The sequence below is a fragment of the Pinus tabuliformis genome, chromosome 8 (assembly GCF_031772625.1).
Source record: "Pinus tabuliformis cultivar Carrire ecotype Pingquan chromosome 8, CPIR1, whole genome shotgun sequence".
Classification (NCBI taxonomy): Eukaryota; Viridiplantae; Streptophyta; class Pinopsida; order Pinales; family Pinaceae; genus Pinus; species Pinus tabuliformis.
In genome coordinates, this window is record NC_142294.1 from 1,701,547,490 (window position 1) to 1,701,568,735 (window position 21,246).

The 21,246-nt window shown below is 35.5% G+C and overlaps 1 pseudogene; it reads left to right on the forward strand.

Annotated features, from left to right (window-relative positions):
* Window positions 1-20,767, forward strand: part of LOC149242800 (receptor homology region, transmembrane domain- and RING domain-containing protein 2-like) — a 40,580-nt pseudogene extending 19,813 nt beyond the window's left edge.
* Window positions 20,768-21,246: the final 479 nt, after the last annotated feature.

The following is a 21,246-nucleotide window of genomic DNA, read 5'->3' on the forward strand; positions in this document are numbered from 1 at the left end:
CCCAGAGGGTATGTGGAAGACAGTCTATGCGCGGTTCTGTCTAATGCGCTACTACTCGAAGGGGTACCCACAGGGGTTACAAGGGAGTCCAACCGACGTGACCACGTCTTGTATTTATTGCATGCATGCCTCCCTAAATCCGCAGGTTTATGTGCTCAACGACAGATCCCGTGGTTTAAAGACTCCGGAACACGTCTCTAGCCGAAATTTTTTTTGCTAAGAATTGGAGATCTCATTGGCCCTGGAAAGTGCTCTGATACCACTTGTTATGCTCTTAACCTGCAAAATGATACCCAAATACAGAATATGCGAAGAAAAGATACCCAGAACACAGAATAGCAATGATTTGATTATTCAGAGTAATGTTCACTTGCCTCTTCGAGGGGGAAACCTCCAATAGAGCAGAGCTCGACAACAAAATAAGACATGATGCTCCTTGCAGAGAGTCTCTATCCTTTATATATGAATCATACATGCAATACCACGGGCCAATACCGTGGGTTTTATTAATACCATCTATCTAATATTACGACCCATTTGCAACTAATTGTGGTCCCGTCATTAATTACGGGTTAACCACTTACAAATATTAATATGGGCTTTATTGACTCTTGACTATGACGTGATCCCATGACATAAATAAGGGGGTTAGGGTGGGACCCTAACATTGACTGGATGGGTGGAATATGTTTTTCATGCATGAATGTTAATGTCTATATGTTGTTATGCATGTATCGTAATGGTTATGATTATCATGCATGAGGTCATTGTATGCAGTTGGTGTTATCATGAATGATGTCAACCTATTGATATGACTTTGTATATATACATGTATCGTGCTAATCTGGATTGATTTTGCAAACGAGATAGCCTCCCCTAAAATTCACTAAGGTATGTTGATTATGTTTATGTTTGGTTTATCTGACATAGTATGCTTGCAGCAAGTAGAAGATCAAAGATGTTAATCAAAATGGTGGATTATATTTCAAGTGACTCTCCCTATAGATCAGATGAGCATCATGGTGATGAGTATTCCCCATACATAGCAAATACATTTATAATTTTGAAAGCAGATATTAGAAGTTGTAAGGAAGATAAATACATAATAATTTAGTCATGAAAAAGACTTTCCAGGGCATAGGAGAAACAAGCAGAGGTTAATGCATTGATCATTCATTGTTTTTCATACTTGTAGAGACAGGGACCACTCAAGATCAATCATGGAAAGGAGGAAAGGACTAATGGGGCATGTGGTAGTAGATCTCAGTTAGGATACAGGATTGATATGGATGATATAGTCAAAGACAGTAGGTTCTTGAAAACACCTGACAAGAGGGGTGATTATTGTGTGTTCTATTTTAGTTCTAGTTCAGAAAGATAGCATCAACATCATCATTACCATCTGTATAGGAGGAATGAGAACAAATACTTTCCAGAAGAGTTCAATAAAGTGAAGCCTTCTACATTTGATGGAGAAATGAATAAGTCATGGGATGTAGAAGCATGGTTTCTTGGGATGAACAAGTTCTTTTAGTTTCATGATTACTCAGAGAACATGAAATTCAAGATAACTACCCTCAGTCTTAAAGGGAAAGCAGATATTTGGTGGGAAGATTTCAAGAATGTCAGAGGCATTTAGGAAGAGGAGTTTACTTGGAGTGAGTTCAAGATACTTTTCAAGAAGAAGTATATATATGAGAGATACTATGATGACAAGGAAAAGGAGTTCTATGAGTTGAATATGGGATCGATGACTGATGAGGAGTATACTAGTAGATTCTTGGAGTTGTTGAGATATGTGCCTTATCTTAAGGAGGATAAAGAAAATGTTCATAGATTTATCAGTGGGTTGTCGGTATCATTCAAATATAGGATTGAGTTTTATGAGCCTAGATTGTTGGTGGAAGCCATCAAAAAGTTGAAACATTGTTATGAGCAATCAAAGCGTCGGTATGAGTCTAAATAGGATAGGAAAGGTAATGAGAAGAATAAATGAAATTGGATTAAGAAGAGAGGAAAGCCACGGGATATATATGACAAGGAGAATGTTGCACCACACAAGAAGTTCAACGCAACAGAAAGAGGACAAGGATTTCACTCTAAGGAGCAGAACACGGGTGATGGTAGGAAGCCTTTGCAGTGTTGGATTTGTGGTAAGGATCATCACAGGAGAGATTCCCAAAGCATCATGCTGGTAGATCACATATTTATAGTGCTTAGGAGGCACATAAATTGGGGTATGTTGGATGGAGTATTCCTCAGATTTATGCAGCATTGGATAATAGGAAGGTTTATCATCAAACATTTATTATCGAGATGGAAGGTGAGCTTTGTGATCAAGTTGTTTTTATTTTGATTGACCCTGGATCTAACTACAATTATACCAATCATGACCTATTGGATAAGTGTGGTTTGAATAAAAAAGTGCATGCAGAGTCTTGGTTAGTGCAGTTTCTACAAGTACTAAGAAAAGAGTACATCTTTGGGTAAGAACTTGTGCATTTGAGAAAAATAGTATGTTTACACTGGTGCATCTAAATGTGATTCCATTTGGATCATACAATATTTTTTTGGATATGGATTAGTTGTACATTCATAGGAATAAGGTGGATTATTATGCCAAAGGCTATTGAGTGCTTGGATTACAATGGAGAATAGATAATTTTGTAGGGTAAGAAAAAGGTGGCATCAGTTAATATGATTACATCTATGTAAGCAAAGTGTAGTCACAAGAAAGGATGTGTATTGTTTGCAGTGCATATTTTTAGTGATAAAGGTAATGATGTTGAGGATACTGAGGTATTGAATAGGTATATGATTTTGCAATAGTTTCAGGATGTATTCCTAGTAGAGATTTCAATGTTACCGCCTCACAAGGAAGTGGAATTTTATATTGAGTTGATGCTTGGAGCAGCACCAGCATCAAAGACATTGTACAGGATGAGCACTCCAGAGTTAGTGGAACTAAAGTTGTAGTTGAAGGTAAAGCTTGAAAAGGGATAAATTATGCCAAGTTTGTCACCTTGGGGTACACCATTATTGTTTGTGAAGAAGAAGGATGGTACTCTTAGGTTTTGCATTGATTATAGGCAGTTGAACAAGGTGATGATTAAGAACAGGTACCCTAAATTGTTGCAACTTGATGATTTGTTTGATTAGTTGAAGGGATTAGCAGTGTTCTCGAAGATCAACTTGAGATCAAGATATCATTAGGTACACATCAAAGAAGATGAAATTTACAAGATTTCTTTCCGGACCAAGTATGGGCATTGTGAGTTTGTAGTGGTTATTTTTGGTTTGACTAATGCTCCAACTACTTTCATGTGTTTGATGAATAGTGTGTTACTTCCTTAACTGGACAAGATTTTGATTGTATTCATTGATGATATATTTATATATTCTAATAATGACGAAGAGCATGCAGAACATTTAGTAGCAATGCTAAATATATTGAGAGAACATCAATTGTATGCGAAGCCTAGTAAATGTAGCTTCTTTCAGACATAGATTCATTATTTGGGGCATGTGGATTCCAAGGAAGGCATAGTAGTGGATCCGAAAAAGATCAAAGCTATCATGGAGTGGGTAGCTCCTAGGAATGTGGATGAGGTCAGATCATTCATGGGGTTAGCATGTTATTATAGAAGGTTCATCGGGAACTTCTCGTGGATTGTCTATCCTATTACATCATTCCACTGAAAATGAAAGAAATTTGAATGGACTGAGGAATGTACAGAGGGTTTTGAGTAGTTGAAGAAATTTCTTACAAATGCTCCAGTTCTAAAGATTGTAGATCTAGACAAAGAGTTTGTGCTATGTACAGATACTAGCAAGAGAGGGCTTGGTGGGGTTCTCATGCAGGAAGGATAGGTAGTGTGCTACAAATCAAGGAAATTGAATAAGCACGAGCAGAATTATGTGACACATGATCTCGCGTTGAAAGTGATAATTCATGCATTGAAGATGTGGAGACACTATCTTCTTGGAAGGAGGTTCATCTTGATGAGTGATCACAATGGATTTAGATACTTATTTGACCAACCTAATATGAATTCCAGCAAAGATATGTGGTTTTCCATGATCAATGAGTTTTACTTTGAGATCAGTTACATTAAGGTAAAAGTGAACAAGGTTTCAAATTCTCTTAGCAGAAGAGTGCACGTAAATCATATAGCAGTTATGAGTTCATATAGGATAGATTTACAAGATCAGATCTTGCAGGAAGGAGAATAGGATGAGAGGTACCAATAGCTTAATCACAGGTTACAACAGTAGGGTACACGTGAACAGGATATGGACTATCATCTCATAGCAAATGGTTCGGTAAAATTTAGGGACAAGATCTATGTGTCAGACAATAGTGAGTTTAAGAAGCTTATCTTGAGGGAATTTCATCTCAATCTGTATTCAAGTCTCATGGGATATCAGAAGATATTTACAGTGGTTAAGAAGTTCTACCATTGGCCAAATTTGAAGAAAGAGGTGGAAGATTTTGTTGCGAGATGCTTAGATTTTCAACAAGTAAAAGTAGAGTGTAATCATCCATGTGGTTACTACAATCGATTCCAATTCCAAACTGGAAATGTGAGGTCATTTCCATGGACTTCATTACAAGTTTGTTGAGGACATCTAGACAGCATGATTCTATTATGGTTATGGTTGACAAGTTGACCAAGGTAGCTCACTTCATTCTAGTGAAGTCTATAAATTCAGCTAGTGAGGTAGCACGGGTCTTCATCAGGGAGATAGTGACGTTATAGGGTATTCCTACGAAGATTGTGTTAGATAGAGATGCCAAGTTCACTTCTAGGTTTTGGAAAGAGTTATTTGCAAGTTTGAAGACACATTTGTCCTTCAGTACAACTTATTATCCATAGAAAGATGGACAAATAGAGAGGGTCAACAAGATTTTAGATGACATATTGATAATATATGTTATGCATCAACAATGAAAGTGGGAAGATTATCTCCCACAAGTGAAGATTGTGTATAACAATGGGTATCACAAGTCATTGAGGATGTGTCTATTTGTGTCACTTTAAGGGTGGACTTGTAATACTCCTATTATTTGGAGTGATCCAGTAAATAGGGTGTTGATTGGACCGGACATGTTGACAGAGATGGAACAGGAAATGCAAGTTATCAAGAAGAATTTAAAGGCAACGCACGATATACAGAAGAGCTATGAATATCAGCATGGAGTGTTTGAGTTTCAAGTTGGGGAACAATTTTACTTGCGCATCAAGCCCAAGAAAAGCTCCTTAAGGATTGGATCATGTGCCAAGATGGAACCTTAGTATTGTGGGCCTTTAAACATTCTTGAGAGGATTGGACCAGCAGCCTATAGACTTGCACTACCTTTGACAATGAAAGTCCATGATATTAGAAAATTATATATTACACAGCAATGGTTCTCATAAAATATTGTGGAAAAACAAACACAAAAAATGCATAAAACAAGAGATACAAAGATATACGTGGTTCATTGAATTTGGTCTACATGCATGGTGAAATAGCCAGTCCTTCCTTTTATATTATCTAGCAAAATGAAGAGATACAACCTACAACATATCCAATGTAATTTCCTCTTCGCTCTCACATAGTCTCATCTCCCTTTCTCTCTCAGAATACGCATATCTCTCCAATCGCAACACAATTCCCTCACATATAGTGAGGGGTTTCCTTCTAGGGAAAAAAACACTAAATTAAACATATCTTCTACCGTTAGATCATCCTCCTAATGAACTGCTCAAATTGACTATGAAATTACAATATTTTACAAGGTAATTTTACATCTTTTTTTACCTTCGAGGGCGCTGCCCTTGAACCCCTATTGGCCCAAGGACCTCCGCAGGGGGACAAGTCCCCTAGAACCCCACCCCCCCCCCCCCCAAACTTGTGGAAGTGTTTACAATCTTCCTAGGGTATACATCTAGCTGGAATAAATATATGTGAATCAGGAAGATAATCAGGCTCCACACCCAACACATGATGTTTTCCATGTGTCATTTCTTAAGAAGTATGTGAAAGATGATGATCATGTGATTGATTGGTCTGTATTATAGGTGGAACCAAAAGGAGAATTTCAGTTAGAACCTCAATGCATTTTGCATGGAAATATTCTCATGCTTTGGAATTGAGCAACCAAGCAAGTTAAAGTGTAGTGGAAGCACTCTGGCCCCAATGAAGCTACATGGAGATGGCTTATTAGATGTAGGATATGTATCCTTCTCTATTTTTTGGTTAAGGACATGTGCTTTGCTATATTTTTTAATTTTGTGCTTTGGTTATGTCTATATATTCATATGTATGTAAATACTACATCGAGCTATGTTATAAAGCTCAAATAAGTAGTACAATGTTCATGATATTTTGGTTATAAATATCCATGGGCAACATGTGTTTTTTTGGTTCATAAGTGTCATTGAGCACTGAGGACGGTGTTCCCCCAAGGGGGAGGGGTCTATAATATCCCCTGGTTGATTTCCTATGTAAATAAATAAAAATAATAACCAAGGTCATGGGACATGTATTACAAGTTGAATGTTGGGAAAAACATAGTGATTGGGATCACTTGTGATTATCAAATGGATATGGAAATTGACAAAGGAAAAGAGGAAATAATTGGCATTTATTTATGAAAATAATGGAAAATAGGAGAAAAGGAACATGAAAGATCACATAATTGCATGTGAGGAAAAATGAAGGAAAATGAAGAAAATATATGCCTCAATGATAAAAAGGATTTTGAGGATCAGTTCATAGCTTTTTTCAATGTAACCTTTTGTTAGTTTAGTTTTGGATCTCTCTCTATGTTCTCCCTCTCATACTCTTGCACACTAGGATAAATCTTGGAGCATTGTTGTAGCATGCTTGGAGCACTCTAGTTTACATTGGATTTGGAGAAAGAAGGAAAAGGAAAAAGCTGGAAAGTGCAAGGGATAGCAGGTTTTCTTTGTAGGTATTGAATTACATGTATGATTTCCTTGCTAGTTTTGGCATGCATAGTATATGCATGTGGTTATTTTGTTATGAATTGTCATTGGAATGGAGGATTGCCTGGATTAACAGTGGTATGCTTATCCTTCCCATTTCCTAGATAGCCATGGTGTTATGGGTTTTTCCATGATTGTTTATGATTGTTTCTTAGGTTCCTTATGGTTGCGATTTGAGTTATTAGTCCTTGGAGCCATTGGTTGGAACAAATGCTCTAGATCCTTGGAGAAACTTGGGTTGAGTTACTAGTCCTGGAGCCTTGGTTGAATAAATGTTCTAAATCCCTCAGTGGGTTGATTACTAATCTTGGAACCTTGGTTGGAAAAACTCTCTAGAGCCATGGAAGGTTGTGGGTTGATTTATTAGTTCCTGGAGTCATCATTGGGAAAATGCTCTAGAGCCTTGGAAAACTTGGGTAGAGACCAATCAAGTTGGTGTTAGTGATGTCTAACAATGAGGTGGAATCATTGGTTGAGGGTTGAGGTGGTTTGGCCTCTACAATCCCTAGTTTGGTTATGTTTGGTTTATTCCATGAGATCCCACATTCTCACTTGGAATATGGCACGGGGGTGATTGGCTAAAAGAAATATTTTTTTCAGCCCAATCTATGGTCGGGAAGTACGTGGAAGTCCCTAACTTAGTTGGATTTTGAATATGTTAATAAGAGCTATTTTTCTGTTATATTTTTTTCAGCCCAATCTATGGTCGGGAAGTACGTGGAAGTCCCTAACTTAGTTGGATTTTGAATATGTTAATAAGAGCTATTTTTTTGTTATATTCCACGAGTATTTATACTTGTTATTATGTGGATTTGATGGTTATTCTATCATTTTTATTATTTTGGCTATACATTGGCTATAAGCATGGTTTCATGATAGATTCTAGTTATGGTTCTTATCATGTTTTGATTGGTAAATGAATGATTATTGAATGCATGACATAATAGATGTTTTTGTAACTATTATGAGAGGTCATTAGACCTTGTTGATTATTCTCAGATAAGTGTCAAACCCCTATGTTTAGATATGAATTCATGACCTGTAGATTACATGTTCTCAATATGTTTGACGAAATATCTTTCATGGTTAGGTCTGGTTAGGTCAATTCCTTGATAAATTTTTGTGTTAGAGTCTTTGTCCTTATGTCATTTATTGTTCTAGAAAGTTTCATCAAGTTCTGGGTAGTGCTCTAAATACTAACCTTGAAAAGGTGGCTCAGATTCCTTAACCGCACCCTCAAAATAAGGAAATTTGGGTTGTATCCGCTTGGAGCCAGTCTTATGCATGCGACCTTAGGGTCACATTTGTTGGCTTGCAGGATTGTGCATGTGGTTGGGAGCCTAGATCAGTGAAAAATTAATCCATCTCAGGATTTGGGCACCTAGAGTGGTTGTTTATCTCTTGGGGGTCTTGAAGCTCCTGAGGAAGGTCATTAAAGTTTTGGTTGTTGACTCCACTTCCCTAATGAATCTAGGAGGTCGGGTCATGTCATAGTAGCTCTTCCTCTCATGTTTACCCTGGAAGGCCGATCAAACTGGGTAAATGTGGAAGGGGGTGTTACAGATATTAACACCCACACAATTATTATTTAAACATAATTCATTTGACTATGGGAGGACTGACATGCGGAGGTCAAGAGAAAATGGAGGCAGAACCATGAAATGGTAACTCCAACCATTGGAAATTGGAGATGGAACCTTGAAGCAGAAACCTGGAGACAGAGTTCCATAGGTAGAATATTCCCTAGAATATCCCAAAAAACTTTTTATGAAAAATCTTTGAGGAATCTAAAAGATTCTCTATGGGGCTAAATTTGCAAGTGGAAGAATGGGGCCAACACTATACTCATCTTAACCAGAATTTCACAGGATCACAATGGTGCAATCAATTTTTGCATCTAGGCAGCAAAATTTAAGGGTCATGGTAAAAACCCACCTTCGTTATTAATCATTGTGAATGAAGTTCGAAACAACAATGCACCTATTAGAAGTAGGTCATGTTTATAGTCAAAAGTATCAAGAGGATGAGATGGATCTACTGGTGTTGTAATTGTTGCAATTTCAGTAGCCAAATTTCAAGTTACTCCCAGGAATGGAGGTATAATGATGTATTTTTCCATGTACTTTCATTTTTTTGATGAGATGAATGAAGTGGCCTCCCCACTATTGAAGCAAGGCTCAAAGACATAGTCCACACTAGAAAAATTTTGTTCTCAAATGTTTGTGTGAATTGTCTTATGAACTCCTTTATGCCGCTTCTTCTTTAAGTGTTTTCATACATGGTTTTTACATGCTCTTTCAAGCAATTCTGCTAACATCAACCAAAGAAAAGATCTTGGTTAATGCTAGTAAATTAGATATTTCAGATCAATAACATCATCCAATTCTCCTTCATGTATGATTCTCAACCTATCTGCTTGTAGCTACTACAAAAACACCCTAAAAATTTCTTACCACCAAAATTTGGGTCCCCCTCGACTTTTCAAGGTTGAACAAGTATGTTTGTAGCTTGAACCGGTTAATTTGTTCAACGATCTAACTTCTCAATGCTTATGGATGCCCCTTGATTCATCTTGGGTCGCAATCTTATTGATGCATTAGGGATTGAAGGAGAATTGTTTCATTCACATGTTGTGAAATGAAAACCTACATTATAATTAAGTAGCATAACATTACTTTATATAATTACACTCATACTTAATCTTGATTCTCGCCCTTTAAGGTGTGTTTTCAATCTCAAATCCTATTGTCATGATAATAATTACTTCTTACTTAAACTTATATTTCATACTAACCATAGTCTCTATCATAAAGCTAAATTAATGCTTAGGTACCGCTAAATTGGTGGAGAAGTTTCACCATACATTCGAGATTAGCTCTTCTAAGCCTTATATATTGCATCATATATTTTTATATTAAGAAGAACATTTGAAGCATTAAGGAATTTTCTGTTGTGAACTCATTTAAAAGTTTTGGGCCTTTTGAAACTCAATTGAATCATGTCCCAATACCTTTTGTTATTATTTTAATGATGAAGTTTTTTGAATTAATTTTATATCTCATAGTTTTACTAACTTACATTATGTTGTGGCATGCAAGGTGGATAATGAAAGTTATATTCAAAATAGCTAAGAAAATATATCCACCATGTTGTTAAAGGGCTCGATAAACTTATGGAACAAGAAAATACACATGCCCAAGGGAGACGAGATGGAAAAATATAATAAAAAATGTGGAAGGAAGCACAACGCTACCTCTTGAGGCATTTATGAATAAATCAAGACATCAAAGGGTGGATATATTAAATGATGTAAAATACAACAAGTGTCCTCTCTAAACAAATGTTAGTGCATCGAAAGAGTAACCAACAACGCATTGGGCAATGAAACTATGGAAGCATTTGGATAGATAATACCAGTGCACTTGATCAAACTCAAGGGGCACATACATAGGGGTGGTGATAATTATCGAAAAAGCGTGGAAAATTACTTAAAGGTTGCATGAAACCTTGGTGCCAAAGCAATGTTAGAAGCCATTGAAAAAAAAACGCATTACAGTGTGTTGTTAATAGTTTAATAAACCACACAATCTGCAATCCACATAAGGATGCCCCTATATGACCACATAGGAGTTCAGAACATCCTTTTAACAGTAAGGCACGTCGAAGTTCAGAAATCCCATTAGAGTGAGATACATAGAGAAAGTAATTTGTAGAAAACTATGATGGATCTGCATTGTATAAATAGTGGTTCAAAATCCTACGGAAATAAGATGGCCTTTGTCATTCAATAAGGGTGTCATATCACTTTATATTTGGTTGTGGAATTGTCACATAGACATATCATAATATTGTATGCGAGAAAGGAATTGTTATGATCCAAAATGTTGTTTTCCAAATTGCAGTCCATTGAATTCTCCATCAAATAATTTAAGGGTAGAACTAGAAACCTCACCATCACTCGCTATGCAACTCTTAATGGAACTATCCATGCTAATTCATGGAATATGTTGGAAATTCATGGAACTCTCCATGGAATATGTTGGAAATTCATACCATGAGCAAGTAATGAAAAGACATAATGCAGTGTATGCCACAAACAAGTAATGAAATGACATAATGCAGTGAGAGGAGACTATAATGTGTTGCAAACACCACAATGCAAGAATAATACAAGAAATGCATTGAGGTTATGGCAAAGATGCAAACGATGATATACAATGTGTTGCAAGGGGATGGTAATGCATGCAAATGGACTACGTTCAAAATACACGAGTAGCACTAAAGAGACAATATGGATTGCAAGGTATGATATACAATGTGTTGCAAGGGGATGGTAATGAATGCAAATGGATTGCATTCAAAATACATATGAGTAGCACTAAATTCAAAATACATATGAGTAGCACTAAAGAGACAATATGGAATGAAATCACCTTGCAGGATATTTCAAAATGTGTTGTAACTTAACAAACATTGTAATTAGAAGCATTATGATGGAATTTTACGAAATGTGTTGGGAGGATAGATCATGTGCTATGTAAAATGTTGCAAGAAGGTTGCATCCCAAAATGTATAATAAATGCAGAATTATTTCAAACACTATGGAAATAAAGTCAAATCAAAAGGCCTCATGTTGATAATGCCATATTAGGGTGGCCAAAACATTTATGGAAATAATGTTGGAAATTTTATCTATTTTGAAGATATATTATGGTATGATGGATGCATCTATTATTGAGAAGAGAAGCTCAAGAAAATTCAAGAATTTATGGAAAATTATTGTTGGGTTGTGTTATATTCTTTCCACGACTAGCGGGGGGGTCACGCAGGGGTGGTAGCCCCCCTTTGAGGGGGTATGGAGGGGTCTCCCCTGCACGGGGTCCAGGGGGCAGCGCCCTGGGAAATTTTTTTTTCAGACCCTATATTACCTATGGTTTTGAGCATGGATTTCACACATGGTTTTAGGCACGATGGTTTTCAGACCATGGTATTATGTAGATCCGATTAAGGGAACTATGGTTATGTTCTAATACAGGGTTAATGGGTTAGGGTTTATGGATGCTTCGACATGTATATATATGTATTGTAACATTGAAAGGAACATAATGAAAAATCAATTTGTTAGTCCCAGTTTTGGGATCCAGGGAAAAATCTTTGTGTTTATTTGTTTTATGTGTTATGATCTCACCTTTGTTTATTTTCTATTATTAGAATTCGTATGCAGGTAATTTCTGTACGGGGTTAAAACCTACAATTATTTCATAAGTAGTATAAAGAGCATGTTAATTTTTTTTATTTTTTATTTTGGGGTAATTTCCAAAGTTCAACAAGATGTATTACTAGATTTCAAGGCTACTAACACAATGACATATGTATTTGAAGGCTAATGGGCATAGGTCTTGAATGATAAGATAAATTAACATCAATAACATGATTAGGTATGGTTCCTAAACACATTACTATGAATTTATTAGGTATGACACATCCTTTAAAATTCCTTCAAATCTCTTGATACTTATCATATGCACGGTAGTAATTTTATTCATGTGGAATGAAAGAATGAAAATTATATTTGTGTTAACTTATTATTATGAAGTGTCCTAACTTTTTGTTTTAATCAATGGTTGTTTATGTTTGCAATATTAGAATTGTGAAGTAGTTATAGGGCGCTTATATCTAAATGTTTGATGGATGTGTTATCCAATTGGTGGTGATTGTGAATTTTTTGACTCAACACGACAATTACCCCAGGGGTCACAAATACATCAACAAAATACTACAAGAAAGCTTGTTGACTCCCAAATATCATATTATAAAATTTTATTCTTTCATTAAGGACAACCATAGAGAAGGGTAAAAGAGAATGCCAAAGGTCTTATGGAAGTCTAAAAGTCATGGTGAAAGTCTAAAGGGCCTAGGGGAGCTCAAAATTCAATTATAATTTGAAATGTCATGAGGGAGCCCAAAGGTCATACGAGAAGATGAAAGGTCACCCTCCTCATTTCTATAAATGTAACCTCGTGCTTTAAGAAAAATGTACTTTTAGCACTTAAGCTAGGCTAATTAAAGGATTGTTATCTTGTGCTTGAGGAGCTGAAAGGACTTTCTCTTGGTAGCCTATAGATGGAGGGATTGTGAGGCTAGTGCTATTTTATGAAGATGATATGAATTACTCTCATCCCACTATTGGATTTTGATGAGCTTATTGAATATGTATTCGAATGGGCGACATATTAATGAGAACCATTTATGTTCATGCATTGATTCTTGTGCATTACTTTGTTGTTATATTGGCTATATAATATTTCAATTATGTATTCATGTGGTTACACATCGATTACATGTTTATAAACTAATTCATTTTCATGCATCTTGTGTGTTGCTTTGAATCTTTGCATTTGGTTCAATGTTAATGTTAATGGTTGATTGTGAACTAATTTGTAATTGGTTGCTAGTGCTTTCCCCTTGTGTATGTCTTAGTTAGTTTCAACTATATGATGCTTCCTTAAGACATATTGTTGTGCATGATGTTTTTGTTGTATTGTTATATCATTTCCCATGAGACATCAATGGAGAGTTGATATTTTTCACATCTTTCTAACATATTTCATCCAGACTCACACTTATCTCTGAATTTTATATCCAAGAGAATATAGAAAATAGCAACAGGAAATGATAAAAATAGAATCCAGAATATTCCAATTTTAATTTGTCCTTGAATTAAATTGTGAACTAAAATCGAATTTAGTCTCACCAGCTATCTGGAAATAATTAATTAATTCATTATGGATTAATTAGTTGGAAAAATTCAAGTTAGAATTTTTTATGAAGTCATGCAAGAGTTATCCCTTAAATTAAGGAGATTATCCCTTAATTAAGGAGATAATATTGAGTTATATTTGAGTTGTAATTAGTTATCTCAGTTTACTGAGTTAAGTCCAGTTAAATTAGTTCCAAACTATTTTAGGAACTAATTTTGAGTTATCAGTCAGTTGATGCATGCATGCACTCAACTGGTGTACTCCAGATAACTAAAGATTCCCTCATCAGAAACTCATGCATGTATCTTCTGAGAAAGACCCAATTGAGCTAAATGTAAAGAACAGTGCACTGTCAGTTGCATTTTTTCTCCTATAAAGGAAGCTCATGCATGTAGTCAAGGTAAGGTTCCTTGAGGATTGCGCAGTTCTGGCAGTGTCTTAGAGCAGTGTCTTAGAGTAGTGTGTGAGAGCAGTGTTCCATTGGGTGAAGGAGATCATCCCAGTGGAACTTCATAAGGAAATAGGGGCTTGGAGGGTAGAGGAGAAGGCTTGTGAGAAGCCTTGATTGCCTATGAGCATCCAGGAGGATTGTACTGAGAGCTGGCTAGCTGTGAGAGCTAAGGCTTTGTATAATTTTGATGTATTTCCATCTTGTATGATAATGCAGATAGTGGGGTTTTTAGTTGAGGCTTTTCCCTGAGTAGTTTATGTGTTTCATGTGCATTGATTCTTCTTCTTCTAATTATATGTGTTTAGCTCTGATTCAGCTCGATCTTTAAGCCTTCGCAAAGCAAATTGATAGTAGAAGTAGATTATAGTATTTTGGTTTAGTTATATTGCATTATCAAGTTAATCTACAATCAGATTTTCTACATAGGTCTCAAGGCAAGATTTGTAGAGAATTTGCATAATTTCTACATGGTATAAGAGCTAGCTAATCCATAGAGAAATTTCTACAAAGAAAAATGCACATACAATGGCAGTCAGGTCGGTATCCAGATGGAGCTCCTAACCCAAATGGCGTGAGGTATAATTGGGACTTCATACCAAGGAGACCCCCTTAGTGTTGGAAAATTATCAAGCAGCATTAACATTGCTAATTCTAAAACAGTGGGAGTTGGTCTCAGATTGGTAATCCCAAGTAGTTCAAACAATTTCCCTAGCTATTATATTAATTATTGCTCCTAAATCAATCGAGTTGTTTGGAAGAGTTCTTCCTCCAATATGAACTACTATTGGGTTCTCGGGATCTTCATATTTAGCAAGTGTATTATTCTCTAACATCAATTTTTATAACTTTCATATTACATGCACAATAGAGGGGTCCTGAGGTTTCCTACTTGGATTTTTGACACATAATTCCTTAACATTTTTAGCATAAATAGGAACATCTCAAATTTCTTGAAGCAAAGAAATCCAAATAGATAAGCTTTTTTTTTATTTCCTTTAAGAAGTCGGACTTTGTTTGAGGAGTGTTCTTGACTTCATCTAATCTTTTGGGATAAAGGTGATGCACAGAAGTTTCATTCCGAGTAGTTGTTACAGGTTTCACAACCAGGGTAGCATTAGTTGTTATAGAGACATTAGGGGTATTACTAGTTGTTAAAGCGGTGTTAGTAATATCACTAGTTATTACAGCTTTGTGATTATTGTCAATTATTTTAGCAATAATGGTAACATCGACTATTACAAATTGTTTCTTCTCTAAATATCATTGCACTGGGATTTCTTCTCTTGATAAATTTTATTCCTCACTTTTTATGATAATAGGACAAGTAGTGAGGTTTATCAATCTCCCTGATTTTGATTGAATTTTATTGCATTCCACAGGTGAGATATAATAAGAAGGGAGAATTTTGATTTCAAATTTCTATATTGCCTTATTATTGGGATTAGGGTTAGGTTGTATAGGTAGTTGGGTATGTAATGAAGGTCCACTCATAAGCACATTGCAGGGAATTTATAACTATTGTTGCAATAGATCTTAACAAGTAATTGGCTAGAAAAAGAAATCCCTCACCACAGTTAAGGCCATGAAGGAGAAGGCCACTAAAGCTAGGGCACAAGATATTAGGCCATAGGTGGATTAGGAAGCTTCCATGGAGCTATGGGGTATTGTATTGGTTGGGAAATTTTTTGTGGACCACACATACCAGACAAAGAATTAAAGGAATAGAAGGGTTCCTGTAACATACCTGATGGCCTAGACTGTTAGGGATTATTAGTGCCAATGAAATATGTTACTTCAGCATCCTCCCTTGCTTCCTTAAAAATTGATTTTAGCCTAGGTAGCGAGGGACAATATTCTGTAGAGTTATCATTTTCACATATATTGTATCTATTAAATGGACATTCCCTCAGGGGATGTTTCTTCCTGTGCCAAGAGAAGAATATAACTAAATTTTGTTCTACTTCAATTTATCTTTTCTTTGCTTGGAATACATCAAGCTAAGAGGATGATGAGCTGATAATATCAGTTTTAAAATTATCCAACAAATCTCCAATTTCTGCTTGTGTTTCCCCATTATTGGTTGACTTTAGAATCCTGGTAGAAGCACCATGTGTCATAGGCCTGCCTCTTGTTGATCATTTGGAACTCCTTCAACAAAGTTTAACAATATCCTCATAAGGCTCCTTAGAGATATCTCTCTTCCCTAAAATATTTAGCATATCAAGGTAGTCATCCTGCATTCCCTTGATCAAAATGGCTTTAAACTATTTCCTTATCTAGATCACTATGTTGATTTCTTTGCAAATTACTAAAGGCACTCGACATACTCTTCCAAGTTTTCATTTGGTGTCTGAGTGATTATTAATAGTTCATCCTCCTGATCTCTAGAATGACAATAATCCTGCTACTTTCTAAAAGATCTTTTTCATCCCATCCGAAGTAGTAATGGATGCTCCACCAAGTCCCATAAACCATCTTAGTGCAACCCATTTTAATGTGGTTGGAAACAATTTTAGTTTCTGTTCATTAATGGTGTAGTCATAACTTTTGCAAAGGACATCAAATTCAAAAAGAAATGTATCCATATATTTTGTGATTGTACCTTGAAAAATAGGAAGTGTAGACAAAGGGATTATCTTGATTGGGGCTTGTCTCTGGAGGTTTCTAATAGGGAACTTGAAAGTGGTAACTAAGCTTCCCACCATTTGGTTATGCCTAAAATATTTATGGTTTTATACAACTATTACAAGTGGCCCTCCCAGTGGAGGAGATTTATCCCTCCTCGGTGATGGGGAATGCTCAGGATGTTCAAGTTGTTTAGGTTGCTCAAACTATTCAGGTTGTCCAGGTGGTCCTAATGACTTCACAACACCCTTTGCAATAGAATGGCCAGCAGGATGTTTCACCACACTACCAAAATCTAAAATGTATTAATCAAGTGGTCATTATTCAAGACTTGATTTTAGGTCTCGTTCATCTATATCCACTTTTCCTTCTATCAAATATTGATATGTTTCCCCTACTGATATAGATGTACTAGAAACTTCAAGGCTTGTTTCTAATACTGAATGTTTATAAAATTATGCTTCCATAACATGTGCACCCAGCACAAAAGACTCAGGGGTTGCTTCCCTTTGTTGAGAAGCTCTACCTGATCCTTTATTCTTAGATATTACTTCTCGAGTAGATGATTATGCTTCAACTTTTGAGACTATATTTTATATAAATGTTACTCTTCCCATATCATGATTTTTCTTCTTTCTTTATTGTTCTCTTCTACCTACACGGTTAGTTTCTTTGTTGGCATTGTATTTTTCTTCTTCATTATTCATGTAATGCAATCCTATGTGCCCTAAATCCTTGCAACGTTGTTCCCACTTCACTATGTTGAAGCGATGCACAAGTTCTTACCTCTTGTCTTATTTCCTGAAAACCTCAGAGTCAGAAACACATCTACCACACTCTCAATCAATGCATGTAAACTAGTCACACATATGCACCTCTATAGCCTCCCTAACAATTGTGCCAAAAAGTTGGGTGGATCAATTTCCCTTTTAATTCAGAACAATTGATTTCCCTCTCACATTAATTTTCAATCTGGGTAGGATTTTGTTTCAAGGTTATCACACAAAATATATGCAGAAACAAACGGAATTAGTACTCATAAAAACTCAAACTAATCATTGTAATGTCACTCTTAGAGATTATAACACACCTTCTATTACACTTCAGATCTTGCTCACACTTTCAGAAATGAAATACACATGTTGTATAATAAAATCAACGTTGTCACACAATCACTCTAATTCAAATAAATAACACTCTTGGAAACCATAAACACTCAAGTGATTGAAACACCCATTAAATAAAGTAAATAAGAAAAAGAGTTGTAACAAAAATCAAATAAACACCACACTAATAAATGGATAGGTACAGGACCTATATTGTCACACAATAACAAAGATTAGAATTCTGCAACTATCTGATACATGAAAAAGACTGTAACAATAACAATAAATCACACATGAATCATAACTAAACACACTGCTACAGTAACTTTCTAACTAGTGACCCCTGCTAAGAAGGAAGGCCCTTCCTTCTTAGTATTGGTTGGTATATTATACAACACACAAGTTACTCATAATAAAGGTATGAAGCCACAAATGGTAGATATTTTCATAAATGAAAAGTTGAAGTACAAAATTATAGTGTTGGTACTCCCTCCTTTATTCTCTTCTATGTGTGCCTCACAGGAGAGAGGACATTATTTTATAAGTACAAAATGCATTCATATTTTCTAAAGACAATATCATCATGAAAATATCTCAATTCTCATGTGATCTAAATAAAAAATATACAATAATTCTCTTTTAACAAATAACCCTAGTTGAAACCAAAGTTGTAACAACTTGTCTAATATTACAATGATTTTTCAATTAATAACCCTAACTATTCCAACTAGTCCAATTGCGTTGTCCACAAATGTTTCCTTCGATGGTCAAGCTAGATCTAACGCAATGTCTTTCCAAATCAATCTTCATTACTAAACATAGGAGAATAGTGTGTCCAATATGAGTTCAACATGTATTAGTAGTGTTAGCAAATTCATTGATCCATTCTTTGCAAGGAAAAAATGGGAAATATAGTCTTGTAACAGTATCTCAAAAAGTCGCACACCATGTCATAACCCTTTTTCAATTTATTGATGAAGTAGTCTAAAGTAGTTAGCTTCTATGTCAAATTACAAGAAAAAATAGATAAAAAGGATAACACTTAGAAAGGAAACATACTTTAGTTAATGATGATTGTCAGAGCCATAAGGTATGGCTATGAGAGTCAAAATGATAAGAAAAGGTAGGGAAAATAGGTATAGAAAGGTGTCAATTATGCATCCCAACACATGCTATTCAGTCTAAGACAAAGCACATACCCATAAAGTATCATTTTCACAAAGAATAGATTGTTGATCATAATGTCAAACTAGAATACGTCTTCAAAAGAGAAGGTTGTAGATATATTTACCAAACCTCTTTCCATATATAATTTTGAGTACCTTAGATAGAGGTTGGGATTACTTTTTCCTCCATTTTCTAAGTAAAATAAACAGTACATAATTTCAATCCCCCCTGCCATGTCTTTTTCATAAGTTACGTTATGCGATAAAAGTGTCAATATACAACAAAATAAAAAAGGGAGTAGATCATTAGTGGCGCAAGTTACAAAGACAATGCATTTGATACCATGGAGAGTTATGTTCCCATCAAAAGTTGTAAAAGACAACATAAGTGAAAGGGAGTAGTATCCATGTAATTTACGACCAAAGAAGGCCTAACCATGCATCGCTTTAACATTCATGTCAAAGGGGGAGAAATAAGCAGAGATGGAAGAAGAAAAGAAAACCAGCGGATAGGGGGAGCTTTCAACCACAAACACATCAATGTATAGATTATGTATATTGGTGCTGCCATCAATGCCAAAGTGGGAGATTAGTAAACATGTGTTGCCATTGATTCCAAAGAAAGTGGTGTCATTGATTAGAGTTGTAATTTGATTACGGGGGAATGATTGCGATGGAATTTATATGAAAAAATATTAGATGTCAAAATTTCGGGACATTATGGGAGAAATTGTCAATCTTCTTCAATCTATAGGCAAGCTATAATATCATAGGATGCATCCTTGTAGGAGGAGTGACGTAAGGGTATAATGCGTGAGTTGGTTCATGTGTCTAAAATGGAGCAAAGATTTTAAAGAGGAACAAAGAAGGATTAACAACATTTGGATTTTTTTTCTCTACTTTTGGGAGGGTAGTCTATGAAAGTGGTCCTAATTAGAAAATATATATATCAATCATTTGAAGCTATTGAAGCAAACATTTCTCCAATAATTAGAGGACCATGAGCTTATATTGTTTTACAAATTGATAAACTTTTTGAATATTCATATACATCACTAACTAATAAAGTAGTCCCACATGAAGGTGTATATGCACTATTTTCTCTATTAATCTAGGGTACATGCACCTTTGAGAAGAAATCTAGAATTGCACAATATATAGGATTTAGTGTAGCCATTATCCACAACAATGAAGATAGTATTGATCTAGTTTCAATGGCTTGAAATTTATATGGTGTCTTAATTCATGTAGTGTTCGACTCTAAAGAAGCATGAGAAAATATTTCGAAATATGTTAGTGATCCAAATATGGAACTTTTGTGTGTGCCTTCATGTGATAGCGAAACATGGTCGGTAAGGGAAATTGCATTAATTTCCCCTCTTATTGTATGAAGGTATCGATTAAGAAATGTTGGACATCATTCACGTGTTCATGAATTTCATGGTATGAGTGGTCAATTAGTAAAAGCATTATGTATTATAATTTTTAGTCTGGTACTAGATGAAAAATAGACATGCAAGACCTATGTAGTGAGACCTATGTAATATGTCATGAAGACTATAAAATTAGGTAGAAATAGTGTATCCTCCCATGCCACCACAAATTTCATTTCCTCTGCATGGACTCTAGGTTCACAACATGGCAAATATTTTTTCTATTATGAAAGTGTAATGCAAGGATAAAAACAATCAAGTTACATAAGGAATTAAATTGGGAACTTTCAAAGGCACATAGCATTACCAAGATTTGTGAGAATTCAGAAGTGTTTGCAACAAATTTATCTGAGTAGGCTAGAATCCCCAGCAACAGAGTTCTCGAATGATGTATTTTTTTATTGAGTGCTTGAAAGTGAGAAGATACTTTTGAGACAATTATGACTGCATGGGGGCTGTAGCCAACAGAAGGTTTGGATTAGATTGAAAGTGATGGAAAATTTGGGCTATTCCATCATTTATAAAATTAGTGCATATCATTGAGGCAACTGCAAGTGGACAAGAAATTGTGGAGAGCATAACATAATTAGGTTGAAATTAAAACATTACTACTTTTTGAATGGTGGATGCTCAAAGGTCTCTACTTAATGAACTCATAGGTGTGGCCCGAAATCTCATTGAAGAAGAGAAATAGAAAGGGCTAACGAGA